Source organism: Orcinus orca, chromosome 1 (assembly GCF_937001465.1).
Source record: "Orcinus orca chromosome 1, mOrcOrc1.1, whole genome shotgun sequence".
Taxonomy (NCBI): domain Eukaryota; kingdom Metazoa; phylum Chordata; class Mammalia; order Artiodactyla; family Delphinidae; genus Orcinus; species Orcinus orca.
The window spans coordinates 105,289,913-105,308,530 of NC_064559.1; the positions used below are offsets into that span (position 1 = coordinate 105,289,913).

General features: G+C 43.1%; 4 non-coding genes across 4 annotated transcripts; 1 reads left to right on the forward strand and 3 right to left on the reverse strand.

The window, feature by feature from the left end:
- Positions 1–3,093: 3,093 nt before the first annotated feature.
- TRNAN-GUU (transfer RNA asparagine (anticodon GUU)) lies at positions 3,094–3,167 on the forward strand. The gene has a single exon. It is a non-coding gene; the product is annotated as a tRNA-Asn (tRNA).
- A 7,064-nt stretch (positions 3,168–10,231) lies between these two features.
- TRNAK-CUU (transfer RNA lysine (anticodon CUU)) lies at positions 10,232–10,304 on the reverse strand. Its single transcript has one exon. It is a non-coding gene; the product is annotated as a tRNA-Lys (tRNA).
- Positions 10,305–12,294: 1,990 nt separating this feature from the next.
- TRNAG-UCC (transfer RNA glycine (anticodon UCC)) lies at positions 12,295–12,366 on the reverse strand. The gene has a single exon. It is a non-coding gene; the product is annotated as a tRNA-Gly (tRNA).
- A 2,273-nt stretch (positions 12,367–14,639) lies between these two features.
- Positions 14,640–14,711, reverse strand: TRNAE-CUC (transfer RNA glutamic acid (anticodon CUC)). The gene has a single exon. It is a non-coding gene; the product is annotated as a tRNA-Glu (tRNA).
- Positions 14,712–18,618: the final 3,907 nt, after the last annotated feature.

Sequence of the window (18,618 nt, forward strand, 5' to 3'; positions counted from 1 at the left end):
GCTGTCCTAGGACCACAAAAAAAAGGCTATCTGTAAGGGGCCAGAACTGGTCCTGGTAGAGGGGACTTGTTGTAGGCTTGGTAGACCTCATAGGAAATGCTAGAATTCCCAGAATCATATGGGTGGAAGGGTGAGAGGCTACCTTAAAAGACAATGGTTGCCTGGGGAAGCCCAGAGAGACCAGCTGTCATATAACTGGGGACCAGTGAATACATTTCTCCTTTGAATCCATCTCTTTCCTCCCCTTTCCTCTTCCTCCTCCCAGTTCTGCCGTTCTTCCCTCTGAGTCTTCCTTCCCATTTCTACCCTGCCTGTGTTTAGGCTGCACCCGGGGCCTGGGTCTTCGTCCCACCAATGTCTCTCTCCATGTGTTTGGGTTTTTAATCTTTCTTCTACCAAGAACTCCTCTGGTGATCTGCTGAAACCTACACACCCTTCTCAGAATAATGAATTTTTTAATTAAAAAAGATATTTATCGAACATCTCCTATTTATATCCACTATTCTAGGTCCTGGGGTGAGAATAATGAATTTTAATATGTTGAATCAAATACAGTTTTCTTTGTGAGCCTTCCCCAGTCTGATAGAATGAGCAGGAAGGCTGAGCTTACACAATCAACCTCCCATGCCTCGACCCAAGATGACCCTAGAGTTGAGGTGGTGAAAAATAAGAGATCTTGGGTTCCGCCGGTCTCAGAGGAATTAAAACGACTGGACATCACTATTCTATACTAACCAAACTGAGACAAAGTAGTGGTTCCTGGGACGGAGTTCCAAGGAGAAGGACCACGCGCCCTCTCGTGGCCACTGCGGGGAGCAGTACAGCCCTGCAACTGCGGATACTAATCCAAAGAAAACCAAATAAAACGCACTGGAAGCTGGGCTATGCTCAAGCCTTTGAAATTAGAAGTCGTGCACGCTACAAACTGAGCTAGCAGGAAGACGAAAAGCCGTGAGCTTCTCTTCTCCCTACCAGCTTGGTATCAGTTGCCCAAATGGAAAATGTCTGCGCCAAGACTGAAGGCAACCACGGCGAGTTGCTGATGAGGAAATAGGTTTGTAGAGAGTTTAATGGATTTCCTCCGGCCCAGGGCTCATCGGCAGTAAGTCACGGACCAGGCCTACGATCGTCCTACTTCCGACTTCAAGGAGGAACCGGGGTAGTGGGTAGAAACTGCTGCGCAGAGGTGGGGTCGGGTTGAGGGAGCGACTCCGCCCTCCTCTGGGACTTTTACAACGGCCTCTCCCTGTGCTCATTTCCGCTCAGATGGAACCCCAGACTTCAATGGAAAGGACGTCCAGGATAAAAGGGTCTTTTCCAATTCATCCCAAGAGGTCCCACCGAGGTTTACCGGATCCACCTCCTTAGTCCTGTTACTGGAATTTTCTAACTTTCCACGACAATCGTGAATGCTTTTCTCCAAGGTCTTCAGTCACAAGGGAGAATTCAGGCAGCGCCAAGTGCACTTTCGGTGCTTCAGCCCTGCGCATCCTCCACCTCTTCTGTGGGGCTGTTGGGGAAATAAGAAATCGAGACTCAAAGGAGCACGCATGTTGACCAACTGAGTATTAGCTAATTTTATTATTGAGAAAAAAAAAAACCCCTCAGAGTGCATGCTTGCAGGTAGCCCGCACATGACTACAAAGCTATTGTGGACTTCCAGCTCTATTTATGTGGGATTAAAGCTACAGTTGTCATCATCCTACCTTTAGTAAACAGTCAGCATTACTCAGTCTGCTCCAGGAATGAGATTAAGCTTACTCAGACTTTCTGTTCTTCAGAATTTTTATCAGTATCTCTCTACGGTTGCTTCTGACAGTGCATCTACCCGACAGTACAAGTGGTTGGATAACATTCTTCAGCATTCCTCCGCAAGGCACAGGGCGCAGGGGAAGGGGGAGAGGAGGCGCGCAGCCGACTCCCGGCCTCGGAGGGCTGGGGCGGAGTCGGAGTCCTGTCTCACCCTCCAGCGGTGAGCAGGGGATTGTGCGCCCCCTACGGCGCGGGGCCGGGGGCGCCTCACCACCTGCTCCGAGGTCTGGACTCCGGTGACATCTCACGGCGTTGCGGTCTTTAACCAAGCATTTCAAAGAGGAACCTCAGTCATTCGGATTCGAGAGCATCCAACAGTACACAATCATGGTCAGCGCGGTGGCCGACAAAGAGGAGGCAGGGGGAGGGTAATCAAAGTTATTTAACGAAAATAGCATTTTCCGTTTTCTTTTCGCCTTTTCCTTCAGTGGCCAGAGCACTAGCTCGCTCTCTCCCCGTCCGTCACTGGGTTGCCTCCACTCCCACTCGCTTTCTTCTCCTCTTCTTCAGCTTTCCCTATTCAACCCCTCAGGACGGACGACCCCAGACCGAGGCTGAGTCGCAGTCCAGGGTGGGGAACTCAGCTCGGTCCCGGGGCGCACGTGTCCAGTCAAGACTTTTGCCTTGTTCTCAGTCAGCTGCGGGAATAAAAGCGCCTCCGGCTTTGAGAAACCTTTCCAGCCTTCCGTTTCCGGAGTTACTCATAGGCCTAAAAGCTTACAGCACACACTGGAATTCTTGGTTGCCTAGGACCCTGCGGCAGAATGCATCCTTCACCGGGCATTTATTGAGTGCCTACTAGGTGCGAGGCCCTGCCCTGGAGGGCGGGCTGCATCGCGAGCAGTTCTGAGGTCTTGCCGGTCGGAGTCCACATCTAGAGAGAGGCGCAGAACGTGGGCAGCGCAGTGGGGGCACAGCTGGTTCGTGTCCTTCGCACACGCGCCCACAGAGTCAACTGGGGACTCACGGCGAGCGAAGCTAAGAAGGGTAACGTGGCCTTCAGCCCGGGAGGCTGCGGTCGTCACCTGGAGCCGGGCGGCTGTTGAGGCGGGTAGCAGGTGGGAAGGCCATTGATCTGGCGTTCGGCAGTCAGAGTCCCCTAGCTGACTCCCAAACGTTCTATCGATGTCCAAACGTGCCCGATGACACCAACTCTTGGCTTCAATGTCTCCCGCGCGCACCCTCGGCTTCCGGAATATGAGAATCTAAGGATGTCCCCAGCCAGAGGTTGAAAAGCAATTTCTTGAATCAGGAAACGAGTTATGGGGAATGTGCTCTCATGTCTCTGTAGCGCAATCGGTTAGCGCGTTCGGCTGTTAACCGAAAGGTTGGTGGTTCAAGCCCACCCAGGGACGTCACCTTTTGCTTCATCGAAGTCCTTGCTAGCTACTTGCAACTTTAGGTTATCTATTCACTTTACAGCCTCTCACAGTTCTGGAGGCTGTAAAGTCCAAGATCAAGGTGCCGACAGAATTCAGTTCTTGTTGAGGGCCTCCTCCCCAGCTTGCAGAAGACCTTGTCACAGCATCCTCACATGGCAGAGAAAGGAAACTCTGGTGTCTCTTCTGTTTTTATAAGTACTAATCCCAGCATGGGGGCTTCATCTTCATGAACTCATTTAAACCTAATTACCTCCCAAAGGCTCCACCTCCTAATACCATTACATTGGGGAGTTAGGGCTTCAACATAGGAATTTGGGACGGACAACAACATTCAGTGCAGAATAGGTGGTAACACAGAGAGACATTCCTCAAGTGTCTAAAATGCCTTTATGGTGACCGGATTGCACAGACTTAACAGTCACATGAAGGTGGGAGAGAACTTGTCCAGCAGTTCTTTTCTTTCTTCCTGGAGGCACTGTGTGTGTGTGTGTGTGTGTGTGTGTGTGTGTGAATAGAAAAATCAAGGGATTATAGAAAGGTACATACATTGAGAAAATTCTCACCTCCACTACTCAAGCTCCCAGTTCCCAAAGGCCAAATAATACCAACCTGGTGGTTTTTAATAAACAATTTTATTTTTAATAAAATAAAATAATTTTATTTTCAATAAAGTCAACCGGCATGACTTTATTATTTTTATAACAAAGTAGTCACCTACTTTATAAGTATATATTAAAAACCTCAGACAAACCCAGCTGTAACTCAGACTTGACTATAGGAGGCTGAAGCCACAAGGCAGGCCATTAACCACACTCACAGCCTTTCCTCTGGGAGCTTGGGCAAGTAGCAATCTCTGTGAACTTAAAGCATCATGATCCAGAGGTTCCGAAGGATTTTCTTTTGCTTCTTTCTTCCATTGTCTGCTTGTCTGATCTGAGCTAGAAATTCACAGATATTAATCCAACAAACAAAAACGAAAAGAAAGAAACTAAAACCCCTGCATTTTGAAATTTCATTCACATTACCAGCATTTTTGTGGAAAAGAGGCTCTAGCTATGGTATGAAAAACATATACCAGTTATAGAACTTTGCTTTAATGAAGTTGGAAAGCTCTGACAAGAGAATAAGGTTCTGACAAACAATGATTGGAAGAAAATTTAACCTAGGGTTTATAATGATCAGAGGGAAAAAAGATGGAATCAAATACATACATACATATCTCCAGTCCAGATATCATACAGGTCTAAAGACAACAAACAGATGTCAAATAAATGAAAGAATTCAGGAAATACAAAACCTTTTTTGAAAAACCTAGTTGACACTAAAACTCACCTCATAATGAGATGCTTTCACAATTAAAATCTCAGGAATAGAACTATGCAACACAAAGCATGAACCCTAATGGAAACTACGCACTTTAGTTAATAATAATGAATCAATATTGGTTCATCAATTGTAACAAATGTACCACACCAATGCAAGATGTTAATAACAGGGGAAGCAGTGTGGGTGGAGGAGAGGGAGTATATGGGATTTTTTTTTAAATCACAAGAATGAAAATTGCTGAGTATTTTGCGTTTGTCCCTCCAGATACATTCTCAACATTTTCCACCCTATTATATGCCCCAGAAAGTTAATCTTTTTGAACTGTGCAAAAGGGCTCCTCTACCCACCGACTTCTTGCTGGCTACAGCCAATGGGATTCACTGACTGGGAATGGGAGTGTAGGAGGAATATGAGGTCAGGGTAATTATTTCCTGCAGGTTGGCAGTAGCTGTGTTCTCCGCCACCCCCCAAGACCACAGTTATTGTTTAGTGGCACTCTACTACAGTTACAGCCTTACCTACAACTATCACTTTCCCAGGTTCCAGGAACAGCTCTCTCCCCTTGCCCAATCAGGTCTAGTAATTGCTCTCCACTGTTGCTAGGCCTGGGATGTTGCACCATCTGTTTAGTGGCTACATCCCCCTCTTAGAGCCCAGGGTTCCTGAGTTGGGAGGTCCCAGGAAACCCTCTCAATCCTCAGCAGGTCTGGGTTTCAGAGAGCCTCGGGGAATGTGCCACAAAGTTATCTGGGAGCTCATTGCATCTCTGTTCAGCTCATAAGCAGAATAATTACACCTTTCTTCCTTCAAAAAATACCCCAAAAAATTTTCAAAAAATTTTTAGTCTTGTAGGGAAAATCCTTTCTAAGCATGACAAAACTCAAAATCCCTAAGGAAAAAGTTTAATACATTTAGCTACATAAAAAGTTTAAGAATTTGTTTAACAAAAAATCAATCAAGCAAGCACTCAACATCTGGCAAAGCCAAGGCCTGAGTGATTCAGCTTGTAAAGCTATAACAAGTCACTTTTAGATTCAGAAAGTTTATTACTTACATAGACAGCAAAAGGAAGAGTAGTTGAAGGTATAGACTTCCTGGGCCTTCAACCCACACATCCAAAGGGATGACACTGAAACAAAAGGGGTCAGTGACTACAATGCAAGTTGTGGGGATACCTGTTATTGAGAAGCCAATTCTAGACTGCAGCTAAGTAGTTTTGCAGTCTGCAGCTGTCCCCAGGGAAGGGATAAGGAGGTGAGCAGAATGCCTCATATGTGATTAGAACCTGAAGGGCAATTAGGAACTGTCCCAGGGTAGACAGGGAGGGGAATGGAAGCTGTCTCCTGGCACTCTTCACAACCCTCCCATCCTCTCTTGCTTTGGGACAATCACAAGGTGCTCTGCCTTGTGGTAAGATTCAGAATAGTTTTAGTTCAAGCCTTGGCTGGTGTGGCCTGTGCAAATACATACAAGGTCACCTGGGTGCCACAGCTGAGCCATTCCCCTACAAAATTCAAAAGACAACAGTTTGGTAAAATACTTGAAAAACTACAACATAGAAAAAGCCTTTTTTATTTAGTATTTATTTTTATCAAGCTTATATATGCACATAGTTTAGAGAGTCAAACTCATAAACTCGGTAATGAAAACCAACAGGCCCCTGAAACTCTCCCCATTTCCTACTCCCTAGAAGTAATTTCTTTAAATTCTTTTAATCAGTGATTTGTTATTCACCTCTGTCTCTGTAGACAAATATTGTTAATTCTTGGGCTTCCCTGGTGGCGCAGTGGTTGAGAGTCCGCCTGCCGATGCAGGGGACACGGGTTCGTGCCCCAGTCCGGGAAGATCCCACAGGCCGCCGAGCGGCTGGGCCCGTGAGCCATGGCCCCTGAACCTGCACGTCCAGAGCCTGTGGTCCACATGGGAGAGGCCACAACAGTGAGAGGCCCGCATACCGGAAAAAAAAAATATATTGTTAAATCTTGATTTTCTAGTTTTAGGCACTTTATCTCTCTTTTCCGTACTCCCCCTACACTTACCACTTCACACACACACACACACACACTTTTCCCACTCCTCCATCTTCCCAATTGTGATGGCTAATTTTATGTGTCAACCTGGCTAGGCCATGGTACCCAGATATTTGGTCAAACATCAGTCTAGATGTTTCCGGGAAGGTATTTTTTAGATGAGATTAACATTTAAATCAGTGGACTCCGAGTAAAGCAGATTACCCTCCATAATGTGAGTAGGCCTCATCCAATCCATTGAAGGCCTTAAGAGAAAAAGACTGAGGTCCCCAGAGGAAGGGGGAGTTCTGCCTCCAGACTCTGCTTTCAGATTAGAGTTGCAATATCTGTTCTTCCCTGGCTATCCAGCCTGTTGGCCTACCCTGAAGATTTTAGATTTACCAACCTCCACAACAACATGAGTCCATTCCTTAAACTAAATCTCTGTATACATACATGTGTATCTTCTATTGGTTCTGTTTTTCTGGGGAACCCTAATACATCAATATACTTATATCTTAATTTTGATGAGATCAATGATTATTATTTTTAATATATAAACTATTAACAGAGAAGCCACATAATTTAACATGATCACTTTTTGAATATAATCTTCCCTTGGCAGTAACAATTATGTTACTTTTCCATTTGCTTGGTTTTCCATGTATTTATTACTGAATTATAACCAATTTCTGTAAATCTCCCCTCAAGAGCTTCCTTATTCTTTTTTACAGCTAGCTGAACTATATTTCATTGTATGGTTGTACTGTCATTTATTTAGTCACCCCCAAAACTGATGGACATTTAGAGAGTTTACAATCTTTTGCGTAATAAAAAGTGCTCCGTGAATAACTTTGTATACACTTAATTTCACATAAGTATAGGAATATTGTAGGATAAACTTCTAAATGTGGATTACTGAAGTTAAAAAAAAGTTTAAATTTTTGATAGATATTGTTCAAAACACCCTGTAGAACTTAAACCAATTTACCCTCTCTTTAACAATATTTATTAACTCTCCAACATATTAAACTTTAAAAAATTTACCATATTATAGTTGAAAATATTATCTCAACTTAGTTTTAAATTGCAGTACTTTCATTAATAGTAATGTTGAATGTTAAGTATCTTTTCATATGGGCAATAGCCTTTTATATTTTCTATTCTTTATATGTTTGCTACTTTTTATTGGGTTATTGGTTTACTTCTTATTGGCTTATAGTTCTGTAAATATTAGGGAAATTAGCCTTTTGTACATGATGTATGTTCTAAGAATGTAGATGTCTAGCATGGTATGGTAAATTTGGTGCCTCCACAGGAAGGGAAGAGAACCAGAAGAGAAGTTTATTATACTCACAGGTCCCAGAGGGGGTCACCGCGGGCGTGCGCAGGGCCACACAGGAGTCCAACTGGCAGTGTGTTCAAGTGAACATCTGGGGAGCAGTGAGAGCCAGGACCTGTGGGCCAAAGCCTTCACTGGGGTCCTGAGTGGGGTCTAAGGAAAGCAAACCAAGCTGGGGAAAGAGAGGAAGGAAAGAGGAGGAGGAAGGGGGGCGGGGACGGGAGAAGAGGATGGAGGAGGGGAAAGTTAGAGTCCAGGGGTTGGGTTGCTTATCAGGGTGTTTCAGCTGTTTTTGAGTGTGCATTCACAATTAGGGCTGTGAGAAGGATGTTGATATGCCAAAGCATTAACTCAAAATGGAGGATTTTTAACACAATGTGAGTTGCAAATACTTCCCCAAATTGTCATTTGTCTTTGGACTTTGCTTATGCAGATTCCACTTGGTTTATATAGTCAAACTCATCAATATTTTCTCTCAGGACTTCTGAGTTTGTGTCATAGTTAGAACAGGCTTTTCCACACACACACACACCCCAAGATAATAAAATAATTGTTTCATGCTTCTACAAGAACTTTTATGTTCCTTTTCATTATTATTTAAATCTTTGATCAATTTGGAATTTACCCTTATGTAAAGGGTATGATATTCATTGACCATTATTTTTTCCCATTATTTTGTCACAGCCCTTCTGTTGACAGCTACCTAGTTATTAAAAAATTGGTCATTAGAATTATTGATTTGAGTCCCTCTTTCTAATGTATTACATTTCTTCATGTGTTTTGGTCCATTTCTGGACTCTGTGCTGTCCCATTAATTGTTGTTTACCCATACACGATATTTTACTGCTTTAATCATTATAATTTATGGCATTTTAATATTTCATAGGGTTAATCCTTCCTTATTGTTCTTTTAAAAAAAGAATTTCCTGAGTATTACTGCTTATTTTTCCATTTAAACTTTAGAATTATATTGTCCAGTTTGAATAAAAAAGAAAAATATTTTTGATATTTTAATGAAAACTATGTTAAATTCAGACACCAAGTTAAAGAGAGGTGTTATCTTTATGACGTTGAATTTCCTACCCAAGAACATGGTACATCTTGGTTGATAGGAAAGGAAGTTGCCCTAATTCAGTGGGTGGTTCCTGAACTCGAGCATTTATCCAAATCACCTGGAGAGCTTAAGTATCAGATTGTTGGGCCCACCTCCAGAGTTTCTGAATCTGTAGGTCTGAGGTAGGGCTTGAGAATTTGCGTTTCTCAAAAGTTTCCAGATGATGCTGGTGATGTTTGTCCCGGCACAACACCTTGAGAATAATCGGCTAGTGTTTTGATGATTTTGGAGATGGTTGGCGGGATATATAAAGGAGATTAAAGCACATTTACAAACTTAAACAAAAAAAAGTATGACTGGTAAATGATCCTTAGGGAGATGTGGGAAAGACCTGTATGAGGAGTTAAAAGCGAGTGTCCGCGTTGTGGTGGAGAAGCCTGATGACTGGGGACAAACTCTGCTTCCACTCACTTTGAAAACCCACTTTACTCACACCACTCATCCCAACACTGAATGAGAGATTTAGCAGGAACAAATATCAGACAAACAACTTCAGGCCTTCGGGGTAGAACAGAGTTCTCCGGTCGATCAATAGCTAACTCGAAACGCTTGGGCGCAGCGCTCCAGAGAGTCCGCTTACATCCATCTGACGAGACCGCTGCAATCTCTCCACTTGCCAGCTCCGGGCTGTCGTCCTTGCTCCTCCCTCCCCTTCCTATCGTACTTCCCCCTTTCTTTGCTCTTCCGCGTCCCTCCTCCTCAGCTCCATTTCCAGCGGCCTCTCCTCTTTTTCGTTTCGAGATCTTCCTAAACTAGTTGTATTTTACAGCCCTTTGAGGCTGATGAACGTTTCAAAACCTAAAAAGCAAAGGCACGCTCCTTAGCACCTAATGGAGAACATTTTAACTACTTAAGAAGGCCCTTCAACACTTCATCCAAAATTTCCCGCAGACAAGAAGAGAACGAAAGTGTTTCCTTTTGGTCATGTCCTAAGATGTCTTCTCAGTGGAGCAGAGTCGAGGCAGGACGAAGGGAGGGCCCCGCGGGGAGGAGGAAGAGCCTCCTCGGAGGAGCCTGGGTTCGGGCGGCTGTAGATCTGTGACCCCTGATCTCAACCTGAGATGCTGGAATCGGTAGCTCGGATTCCTCTTCTTTGCTAGATTTGGGGCGAGTAGAGGCGGTTTCTGGAATTTACCGAAGTTTAAAACAACAGTGACCACAATGGCTATTTAGAAGCTGCTGGTTCAGTTGGTAGCTAACAAGAGAAGATTCAATAAAACAGAGGTAGGCGGGGAAAAACAAGTACCGCCCAACGTGGGGCTCGAACCCACGACCCTGAGATTAAGAGTCTCATGCTCTACCGACTGAGCTAGCCGGGCGCTGCTTTGCCAGCCTTCTTACAGGAATATAATTTCTTTTGAGGGACAGCTTGCACGGTCAAAGATACACACAGCTTAGTTTGAAAGAGTTCTCTGGCTCCAGGATTTTAAACGCAGCACTAGCTTTTGTCACCGAGAAACTCCAGGCTTCTAGAGTGATGGGACTGCACGGGGCTAGAAGAGCTTGCAGAGGGCGCGGGAATCAGTAGTCCTGAAACCTCGACATTTCTTCAAATTCCTTTTAGACAGGTCTTGAGACCTTTTGGACAGCAAATTCTTTTGGAGAACCCGGTTTCTAGGACCCGGAATCCAGAAGAGGAGGCGAAAAAGCGCGAGGGAATGGGGATGAGAGGCGCAAACTGCCACGAGAAGTAGGGGGGGCGCGGGGACTTGTGCCCCCGGGACCTTGGTGCTGCAGCCTCGTTCTTCCTTCTTCTCAGTCCGAAACCGTTTCCCCCCCCTAAACCGTGACCACCAGGGGATGGGGTGGGGGTGAGGCTGAAGGACGCGTCAGTCGGAAGTTAGGTCCAATTGACTATTCATTTGGGGGCACGATTTTGTTTTTAAATACTAAAATTTTGTAGAAGGAAGGACGAGGCTGCAGCACCAAGGTCCCGGGAGCACAAGTCCCCGCGCCCCCCCTACTTCTCGCGGCAGTTTGTGCCTCTCATCCCCATTCCCTCGCGCTTTTTCGCCTCCTCTTCTGGATTGAGATTTAAAGTCGGATGGGATTTAGAGTCTCAGGCGTGGGCGCTCCCGGGAGATTTCACTGCACTCTCCAAAACGTTCATTTCTCCAACCTCTGGAAGAGGCGCTGAGTTCCGGAGTCACCAGCGAAGGGCTCTATCCTCTGCTCAGGTGAAGGTAGGCCTTGCTTGCTGCTCCGAGGCGCTCCACACCGCCCTGAAGCAGCTTTGCCAGGGCTGGTTAGATTCGCTTAGGTGGGAGAGCCGCAAATGGAGCTGAGTGGAGACAGTTATTTATCTAATTCGTAGACTGCACTTCTGCGATGCAGCCTTGAGCAAAGACGGATTACAAGCTTTTTTTAACCTTTAAAGGGTTCCAAAAAGGGAGGCCACCAAGGTGAACTACAATCCTTTGCCGTGGCTCGGATTCGAACCGAGGTTGCTGCGGCCACAACGCAGAGTACTAACCACTATACGATCACGGCGCGCCACCTCCAAGGCGGCGCACTGCGGTTGGATTTAATGTCTTTACAAACAGGATTGTCTAAGTGGTGCTGCAGCTTTCTTTGCTTAGTTCGCGTGATTCGCCTAGGTTAAAATCCCAAACGTTTCCACCCATAACCTCGAAGCCCTGACACCCGAATCTGGGTCTCAGAATCCCGCCGTGCCCGCGCCATCATCACCCCCTCCGCTGGACGGCGGCGCACCCAGTCCCGACGAGGTCTGAGAGCGTCGCCTGCAGCTCGGGGACCGCGTCCCCAGTCGCCCTCCTCAAGCCACTTCTCTCTTTCCCCTCCAAATAATCAAGCCGCCCCCACTAGGCAACCCGAGGATTTTCCTATTTACATCTCCACCTTGTACCCTGCGAATGTTGGAACCGGCAGAGAAGCGAAGCTGGTGAGATGCTAAACGGCGTGAGGTCCCCCTTTATTATTTTTCTTGCTTCCCTCACTGCTCCTTGGCGCGCTCTCTCAGGAACTTCGGAGTCTTGGGCTGACTTCCTTATTCTGACTCTTTAGTAAATCTAAGTCGCCTCCGAGTATTCAGAAAAACATATCCGATCACCCTCCATTTCTGACATTCCCTAAAGACCCCCAAAAGGAGAATTATCGTGAACTGGTGCGAAGCAAGAGGCCAAACACAGCAAATGGGCTTGCCTTGGTAGCTGCATGAAGTCTGGAGGTTCGCTCACGGTAGAGTCTCCCAGAAGGTTCAGAGTTTGAGGACGGATGGGTGGTCAAAGGTTTTTCTTTATCCCCCTATTTGCTCTACTCGAGCTTCCGGAGAAAAGAAGAAGTCAGTAGTGCGTTGGCCGGGAATCGAACCCGGGTCAACTGCTTGGAAGGCAGCTATGCTCACCACTATACCACCAACGCACACGAGAAATTTCTTGTTTGTATCCTTATTACTAGTTCGTCATGGTTTGCTCCAACCAAAGTCTTTCATATTTAGGGATTCGTGCTAAGAGAACTATTCAACACAAAGCCAAAGGACGAAGAGGAAAAAAAGACCTCTAGGATTTTACCTATGATTATATTGATAATGTTGTGGTAGTTTTTCTAGTCGTTTCAGAGGTTTAGGGAAGGAAAATCATCAATTCTAGTTTATTGTCTTTTGAAGGGAGCCTCTGAAATCAAGTGGACGAGTTAAGGCCTTAATGCTAGTGTTATCTCTGTACACATATCGTTACGCATTTGAGAGTACTTCCTCAGCACGAATGCATAAAGGTAAAGTTGCCATTGAAAAGATAACCCACATTTTAAAGCTTTGAATACATATTGCCAAATTGCTGTGTGGAGCGATATCACCAATTTTCACTTTTCAATGAGTATTACCAAATTACCTCAGGTAACTAGATACCATTCTTTTTATCTTTATGAAAGTGCAACATAAAAATTTGGAGTCTCATTTTAACTTTCATTTATTGTATTACTATTGAGGTTGATCATTTTTCATAAACTTACTAATTATTTGTATTAGTTTGGGACTTACTAAATCATACGCTTTGTCGATTTTTGCTATTGGGTAATTTATGTTATATGTATATTACTTACATATTAGTTTGGCATTTGTCTTATATTATTATTTATAGGATTTTCAGATGGGCAGTTTTCTGTTTTTATGTAGTCTAACCTATCAGTTTTATCCTTTATGATTTCTGTGTTTGCTTTTACCTTGAAAAAGTCTTCTCCAGCTCAATAAGATAATTATCCACCGATTTTTTTTATTGTTTCAATTCTTACATTTAATTATTTAACCCATCTAATATATGATATGAAGTGGTAATTCCACTTCTATGAATTTATCCTAAAGCAATCCCTAAGGATATACAAAGATGTATTCACACAGATGTTCATCAAAGTGTTATTTGTAAAACCAAAATTTTAGGGGGGAAAAACCTAAAAGTCCAGAAATACGATTGATGAAATCCATTTTGATGAAAACCCACATTTTTTTTTTTTATATTGTACATTGCTGGTGGGAGTATAAATTGGCAGGACCTCTAAGGAGGGCATATTGGCACTACCCATCCACAAATGCACATGTCTTTTGAACCAACATTTTAATTCTTGGACATTTATTCTACACACGTACAAAATAACATATGTAGAAGATTATTTTTATGGCCGCAAAGGATTAGAATAACCGAAGTGTCATCAATAGGAAGCTGGTTTGATTAATTATGGAATATCAATATAATGGAATACTATGTGCCATAGAAAAGAAAGAGGAAGCTCTTCATGTGTAATCTGCAACTATTTCTAAAATTAAGTGAAAAAGGCAAAGTTCAGAAAAGTGTGTATAGATTGCTATCATTTGTGCGAGGGAGGGGAACGTACTGAAATATATACGTATGTATGCATGTACTTGTATTTACAATCTATTTATATTTTATATTTACAACATACTTATATTACAATATAGTTATGAAACTTACTACTGGCTGCCTTATTAGAAGAAAACTAGATGGCCGAGGTGAAAAGTAGGTTTATCAGTTATGCCTTTTTGGATATTTGAATCCTAAACCATGTAAATATATTACCTTTACAAAAATTAAATAATTAAATTGAAAGAAAATATCATGTTGCTGAAGTGTATTTATTTCTACTGGAAAGTGTTAGAAATATATTAACTTTAAAAATAGCTGGTAAAAACGTAAAATAGGTAGCTAGTGGGAAGCAGCCGCATAGCACAAGGAGATCAGCTCGGTGCTTTGTGACCACCTAGAGGGGTGGGATAGGGAGGGTGGGAGGGAGGGAGACGCAAGAGGGAAGAGATATGGGGACATATGTATATGTATAACTGATTCACTTTGTTATAAAGCAGAAACTAACACACCATTGTAAGGCAATTATACTCTAATAAAGATGTTTAAAACAAAAGCTGATAATTAAATAGTATGTACAGCATTATTCCATTTTCTGTTTCAAAAACTGGATAATAGCTACCGGTGGTTGGTAGAATGGTAAACGATTTTTTCTTTATGTTTTCCTGCATTTCCTGTATTTCAGCTAAGGTCACCCATGTGGCAACTGTGTAGAAGAAACAAAATTAATCATTAAAAGTGTTCTATAGGAACTGTCATTAAAAGTATTTTGTAGGAAGAAAAACGAACACAAAGTATTGTGTAGGTAGAAAAAAACACTCTTTCCCTGACCGGGAATCGAACCCGGGCCGCGGCGGTGAGAGCGCCGAATCCTAACCACTAGACCACCAGGGAATGTGGAAAACCTTTGCGACAGAGAATGTATGAGGCTAATTCAACGTGTGTCTCCACCCTTTTTGTGACACATATTGTTTCAACCACCTAGATTTTGAGATTCTTGACTACTGGGCCTTCCCCACGTCAAAGCTACCTTTTCCTCGTATTTCTTTTTTGGAGTAGAAAACCCTTGAGAGAACTCCTCTGCATGGCTCCCAGAGCTGAGGGAGGATCGTGTACACACGATCGCAGTTCCCAAGACCAGAGACAAATGTCTGGAGAAAAGATAGAAGGACAAATAGGAAACTCTCAGCTTCCTGTAGTTGCAGTGATTTCCTGAATTGGGATCAGCAGAAAAGTAGAGGTCTCCAACTGGGCTTTGCCAAATTGACTAGGAACTTTTCCTTAAGGAATATAAAGGTTGTCGTGTAAGCAACTCTAGGAGATCCTGGTCCTATAGCAGCTTTTTTTTTTTTTTTTTCCATCTCGTGTGAATTTAAGCCAAACTCTGTTGGCCAAAACGAATATTACAGACAAGTGAAAGTGACTCAGCCTACGGTGCTTGGTGGTCAGCAGGATCTGAGCACAACTCGCTGGTGGGAAACTAAGAGAAAGAGTTTTGGAGCTTCAAACTTTTCAAATATGAAGAAGGAAGAGAGGGAGTGAGGAGAAAGAAAAGAAAACTGGGGTGCATACCTAGACTAAAGGAACCTTGAAAGCCATACCCATCAATGTCTGCAAATTAGCTTTATATGAGACAGAAAAGAAAGCAAATATGGCAAAATGTTAACAATGAATCTAGGTGAAGGGTAATTGAATGTTCAATATTTTATTCTTTTAACTTCTCTGTAGGTTTGAAATTTTTCAAAATAAAAATTTGAGAAAACCAAAAATGAAACAAACAATCAAAAGCCTCCCCTCAGACCTTTTTTGGTCAGATGACTGCAGTGTGATTAATTCTTTGCACATGAGTTCAAATATAAATTTTAAAAAGCCACCCCCATGCACTAACATCAGAAAACAGCTTTGACAATAAGTGAAAACGAGAATTAAAAAATTGAATCATATATGTGTACATATCAGCAGGGCCTGATAGAAAAAATGAGTGATAGGATATGGGGTGTTTCTGGGGGTTTTGTTGCGCTTTCAAAGTATCAATGTTGTTTAAAGAAAGTATTAATTCTCCAGTCATCCAATCTCCACCTTCCTAGGGAGAAGAGTAACTAAATGCTAGACATTTATTTTCACAAAACCCAAGTAATCCTGGTGTCATATGTCACCAAGGAGCCTAACAAAGCCCATTCCTTTTACTCCAGCTCTATTCCCACTGGGCAGCTACCTGTACTCAAAGGCTGATAAAGAGTATCTAACCCTCAGAACAAAATCTTGGGATTGTATCCAGGGTGGGTGCAAGGTCATAGATTTTATTTCCCTATGTCACAAAGGAAATCAGCCTTCTTATGTTTTGGTGAACAGTCCATTTTCATCAGTTATTCTGCCACCTGCCGGTAATTTTTGGTATCATGAGAAACTAGGAAGTATCAATAGTATTAACAACAACAAAACCTGCTCTCTCTAGCCAAAGGACCAGGGAAGAGGTAGCCTAGCAAAATAGAAAACTTTTAGATAATAACTGCTCTACTTCCAGCCAAATGCCATAGAAAGAATTGTGGCTCACCTCTACCCATACCTAGTAAAGTCTAGGTATATGGGGTACCTAGACTTCCTCTCAGCAGGCCAGTAAAGAAGTGGTCCTCCTCTTCACTGCTGGATTGGTATCAGAGGAAACATGGTAGAGAATCGTACTTTCACCAACACCTGGTGATAGCAAGGTTATTCCTATTTCCCAGTATCAGTGGAGGCCATATGGGAAGGTGGAACTCCTACCCCTGCCCATCAGTAATGAGGAGCCCCTCTTCTCAGGTGTTAATGGAGACTAAGTGGGGAACCTGGATTCCTACACCTACCTGGCTGTAACAAGGTACCTTACCTCCACTTCCTCTACTTGATTAGTATCAGAAGAAGCCAACTGAAACAGAAGGTTTAAATATGATCCAGAGTCCCAAATGTCCAGGCTTTAATAAAAAAGCACTCATCATATCAAGAATGAGAAAGATCTTGAACTGAATGAAAACAGACAATACCTAGATGATCAACGTGGTAGAATTATCTGACAAAGATTTTAAAACAGTCATCATAAAAATGTTTCAACAAGCAACTATGAAGATACTTGAAACAAACAAAAAAATAGAAAGTCCCAGCAAAGAAAAGTTTCAGCAAAGAAATAGAAGAACTGAATGGAAATTTTATAACTAAAAAATACAATAACAACAAAACCCCTCAATGGATGGGCTCAACAGCAGAGTGGAGGGGACAGAGGAAAGAATCAGTGACTTGAAAGATAAAACAATGGAAATTACTCAATCTGAACAACAGAGAAAATAGAATGAAAAAAAAAAAAGAACAGAGTCACACGGACTTGTGGGATTATAACAAAAGATCTAACATTTGTGTCATCAGATTCCCAGAAGAAGAGAAAAAGAACAGGACTGAAAAACGTACTAAAAGAAATAATGAGTAAAACTCCCCAAATTTAGCAGATGATAAACCTACAGATTCAAGAAGCTGAGCAAACCCCAAAGAAGATAAACCCAAACAAATTCATGCCAAGACACATCATAGTCAAATTGCAGAAAACTAAAAACAAAGAAAAAAGATCTTGAAATCCGTGAAAAATGACACCTTATATACCATGGATAAACAATTTGAATGACAGCACATTTCTCATCAGAGACCATGGAGGCCAGAGAAGTGGTACAAATTTTTCAAGCACTGAAAGAAGACTGTCAACCCAGATTCCTATATCCAGCAAAAATATCCTTTAAGAATGAAGGGGCGGGCTTCCCTGGTGGCGCAGTGGTTGAGAGTCCGCCTGCCAATGCAGGGGACACGGGTTCGTGCCCCAGTCCGGGAAGATCCCACATGCCGCGGAGCGGCTGGGCCCGTGAGCCATGGCCGCTGAGCCTGTGCTCCGTGACGGGAGAAGCCACAACAGTGAGAGGCCCGCATACCGCAAAAAAAAAAAAAAAAAAAAAGAATGAAGGGGCTACCACTCAACAACAAAAAAGACAAACAACTCAATTAAAAAGTGAGCAAGAGATTTGAATAGAATTTCTCCAAAGAAGATATCTAAATGGTCAGCAAGCACATGGAAAGATGTTCAATGCCATTAGTCATTAGGGAAATGCAAATCAATACCACAGTAAGATACCACTTCACACTTTCCAGAATGGCTGTAATTTTTAAAAATGGAAAATAACAAGTGTGGTGAGGTGAAATTGAAACCCTAATACACTGGTGGCAGGAATGTAAAATGTTGCAGCTGCTGTGGAACACAGTTTGGAGGCTCCTCAATATGTTAAACATAGAACACAGTCCAGTAATTTCACTCTAGGTAGATCCCAAAGAACTAAAAGCAGGTACTCATACAAATACTTGTACGTGCATACTCATAGCAGCATGATATTCATAATAGCCCAAAGTTATAAACAACCCAAATGTCCATGGATGAATGAATGGATAAAAAACTGTGGTATATACATACAATGGCATATTATTTGGACATAACAAAGAAGTACTGACGTGCTACAAGTTGGATGAACCTCGAAAACATTATGCTAAATGAAATAAGCCAGGCTTCAGTTGTTGCAGCACGCAGGCTCAGTAGTTGTGGCACACCGGCCCAGCTGCTCCGTGGCACGTGGGACCCTCGCGCACCAGGGATCAAACTCACGTCCCCTCGCACTGACAGGCAGATTCTCAACCACCGCGCCTCCTTCCCTTGCGGGAAGTCCCGCAAACTTTTACTACAAGGTGAATTTATCAAGTAGGCCCTTATACCCATAACAACTGAACACCATAACCA